Source organism: Otolemur garnettii, unplaced genomic scaffold (assembly GCF_000181295.1).
Source record: "Otolemur garnettii isolate 467f Iridium unplaced genomic scaffold, OtoGar3 scaffold00110, whole genome shotgun sequence".
In the NCBI taxonomy this organism is placed as follows: Eukaryota; Metazoa; Chordata; class Mammalia; order Primates; family Galagidae; genus Otolemur; species Otolemur garnettii.
The window spans coordinates 5628580-5632877 of record NW_003852505.1 but is presented as its reverse complement, the minus strand read 5'-3'; the positions used below and the strand labels follow the sequence as shown (position 1 = coordinate 5632877).

General features: G+C 37.9%; 1 pseudogene; it reads left to right on the top strand.

Annotated features, from left to right (window-relative positions):
- The window catches only part of LOC100964488, a 1160-nt pseudogene extending 611 nt beyond the window's left edge, over positions 1-549 (top strand).
- The last annotated feature ends 3749 nt before the right edge of the window (positions 550-4298 follow it).

Genomic DNA, 4298 nt, shown 5'->3' with positions numbered 1-4298 from the left:
CTCCTCTTTCCGAGAGCATGTGCTTTTCCTCACACACTGAACAAGGCCTTGGTGAATGACATTAAAGAGAAGCTGTGTTACCTTTCCTTGGAGCCAGAGAAAGAGTTATGCAAGCCACCTAAAGAAGTCTTTCGAGAATACAGACTTCCCGATGGGAATGTCATCCACCTCGGGCACCCATTATACCAGGCACCAGAGATTTTCTTTGCACCTGACCAGCTAGGCATCCAGAGTCCAGGACTCTCAACAATGGTCTCCAGTAGCATTATGAAATGTCCCGGTGACATGCAGAAGAACCATTTTGCAGACATTGTACTGTGTAGGGGCACCACACTTTTTCCTGGACTGGAGAAAAGGCTCATGAAAGAACTAGATCAACAGGCTTCCATAGGGACACCCATCAAGATCACGGCTTCTCGTGAGAGACGTTTCACTGCATGGATTGGTGCATCCATAATCACCTCTGTGAGTACTTTCAAGCAGATGTGGGTCACTTCTGCAGATTTCAAGGAGTTTGGCGCCTGTGTTGTTCAGAGAAGATGCTTTTAAAGATCCTTTAGCACAGGGGATGACTCAAAGTGTCAGACTGCAGGAGGACCATAGGAAAGTTACAGAGTCTCTTGACCTTCAGTGTGATGTTCAATAAAAGGCTTCTTACATTACAGGTTTCAGTTTATTCTTGGTAAGACTCAAATTTCTGACTTGTGTTATCAATATTTAAGTGACTGTACTCCTCTCTTCTTCTTCTATGTGCCTCTTAAGTTGTTTTCTCCTTAATCCAGCTTGATTGGGGTAGGTTTCTCAGAATCAATGTGTTAAGTGGTTCTGTCTCCCAATGACCAGGAGACAGAATTACCAATGCAAGTCAAAGAAGGGGAAAGAAATGAAGTAGAAACAGGAAGGTTAGGCCATTCCTACAGCTCAAAAATACTTTCACTGGGTTGGCCTTCAGTGAGAACAATCATGTTCTTGCTCTGCTGTCATGTGATCAAAAAGCTAAATAGAATGGAAAGAAGAGTTGAGCACAAAGATTGCTATATTTTAAGATTCTTCAAAGATCAGGGCCCTTGCTCTCATTCAGAGCATTAAGAATCAATACCTCTAATTGAAAGGATAATATTAGAAATTTCAGCCTGAACGAAATAAAACCATTTACCAAAAAATTAACATTTTAAACATCTTTCCAACTCTCTGATTACTTCCATCACACTGCTAGTTTAAATATACCCAGGAATGTGGTTAAACATTATAAATCACTATAAATTGGGCCTTTGAATATTTGTATTTGGTTTAGCAGTAGTTAATCAGGAATTCCAACCAGTACTCATGATGTATGAATATCATTATATTATGTAATTGTTATTCATTCTTTCAATGTTACAAATTTATAGTCAAGAGTTTTAAATGTGGGACAGAGTGAGATGGTGGACCAGAAAGTGCATTTGGCACAATGATGCTAGTACAACTGAGAAAAGGAAGAACCCCTAGCTGTGCCTGGTGAGGAGTCAATTCCTGGAGCTGTGGCTTACGTGTACAGCAAAGTGGCAAGGGGCTGAACACAGTCCATGCTCTGGAACAACAGAATTGTGACATACTAGGCATGTTTTCTGTGAGTGGTAGTGATCAGCCCCTCCACAGAGGTCTGGGATGGGAGGAAGCCCTTTGAGAGGATAGACTATAAGGGTGGGTGTACCTAAACAGTATATGACAGCCAGTTGTGAGGGCTGATCCGAGCAGATTTGCCCCCAGTTTGGTGGCAACAGAGAAGGCCATACTTAGAAGGTCTTTTCAGCCTAGGGATGTCCAGTGTGGGCCTCCTACAGAGACACAGCCTTCTTAGTTCCATCTTTTGGGATCGTATCTCCAATCATGACGGGCTCAGGGACTATTGAACCCCTCAGGAACTGTTGTCAGGGGACAAGTGAGACCTGCCTCTGAAGAATTCTGGAAATTTTTGAGATCCTAAGGCTGCAGGCCCTAATGCAGAGGGAATCATCAGGGGATCAGCACAAACAATTAAGCTGGGCAACAGGTCTATGTCTGGGAACTAGAGTCTAGAAATAATCCCCGTGTCTGTGGAAAAAAGTATTTTTGACAAGAATACTAGCTATTCAATGAAGGAAAGCATATTCACTTCAACAAATGGTTAGCCAACAGCAATGAACAATAGGACAGTCGTAGTCAAAAGAATAACATCAGAAACTCTTAAAAATAAAAACATCACAAATTAAATAGTTAAAAGTATAAAACTCTTAGAAGAAAACAGGAGTACATATTCAAAACGTAAGATTTTTATAAATAAGTCTTAGATAGGACATAAAATTTGAGCAACAAATTATAAGTAGATTAAACTACATAGAAACTTAAAAACTTTTGTAATTCCAAGGACACAATGAGACTGAAATGACAATTCAAGAATACAGTAATGTTCTTGTATATAATGTATCTAATTAAGACTATAATCTTGAATATGTGATAAGAAAACTCACAATTGAATAATGAAAAAGGCAATCTGAGTAACTAATAATTGAAGTAGGCAAAGGTTCTGTATAGACATTATTCCACAGAAGATATTCAAATGGCCAATAAGCACATAAACAGATTTTTGCCATTTGTTATAAATCTAAGCCATACTTAGATACTACAGAATACTTCATACAGAACAGGACGCCTAGAATCCCAAAGTTGAATAAAACTCTACAAGAAATACTTCAAACTGTTCTACACACTGACCATCACAATGGACCACCAGCAAACTAAGCACTCAGAAACCAACGGACAAAACCTATTTTCCACAAGTATGCAAAAGATATAACTGAATGATGGACTTTCACAAAATAAGGTGACTAGAGAGCCACCACACTTATAAATTCTCTCAATAAATGTGAATGACTTGAATTCTCCACTGAAGAGGCATAGACTGGCTGAATGGATAAAAAAACAGAAGCCATCCATTTGCTATTTGCAGGAAACACACGTAGCCACAAAAGACAAATTAAAACTCAGAGTTAAGAGAGGGAAGACAATTTTTCAGACAATGGAATCCAGAAGAAAAGAAGGGTTACCATTTTATTGTCAGATACAAGTGGATTTAAACTACAGTAAAAAAAAAAAAAAAGACAAAGAAGGAGACTTCAATTTGGTCAAGGGAAAAATACAATAAGAAGACATTTCAATTCTAAATATTTAGGCACACAATTTAAAAGCTCCCAAATTTCTGAAACAGGCCTTAATTAATCTGAGTAATATGATATCCCATAGCACCATAATAGCAAGGTACATTAACACTCCTCTTAAAGAACTGGACAGGCCCTGTAAAGAGATGCAAGGAACTTAATTGTGATCCTAGAACAAATGTGCTTGACAGAGCTACATAGAACACACCATCCCAAAGCTAAAGAATATATGTTCTCTCATTGGTCCATTGGAACATTTTCTAAAATGATCATATCTTAGGACACAAAACCAACCTCAATGGAATCAAGAGAATTGAAATTTTACCTTGTATCATCTGAGACCCCAATGCTTAAAAGGTGGAACTCCACTCCAAAAAACGTTGAACTCCCAAATAAAGGCATGGAAATTAAAAAACCTTATGTGGAATGACAGTTGGGTGCAGGAACAAATAAAAGAGGAAATAATTAACTTACTTGACCATAACAACAATGAAGACACAAGCTACCAAAACATGTGGGATACGGCAAAAGCAGTCCTGAGAAAAAAAATTATCACTTTAGATGCCTACATCTGAAAAACAGAAAGAGAGATCAAAAACCTTACAAATTTTCCTATGGAACTAGATAAAAAAAAATTACGCATAAACCCAGTAGAAGAAAAGAAACATCTAAAATTAAACCCGAGATTAATGAAATTGAAAACAAAAGAATCATTCAGAAAATTAATGAAACCAGGACTTGGATTTTGAAAAACTATATACAATAGATAAACCTTGGCCAGACTAACTAGAAATAGAAAAGTAAAGTCTCTAGTAACCGCAATCAGAAATGATAAAGGAGAAATAACAACAGATGCCACAGAGATACAAGAGGTTATCTCTAAATACTACTAGAAACTCTATGCCCAGAAATTTAACAACGTGAAGGAAATTGATCAATATTTGTCATCACACTCTGCCCCTAGACTTGTCCAGCAAGAAACAGATCTGAACAGACCAATTTCAAGCACTGAGATCAAAGAAACAATAAGAAGTCTCCCAGCAAAATATGCCCTGGTCCAGATGACTTCACACCCGAATTCTATCAAACCTTCAAAGAAGAGCTTATGTCCATACTGCAGAA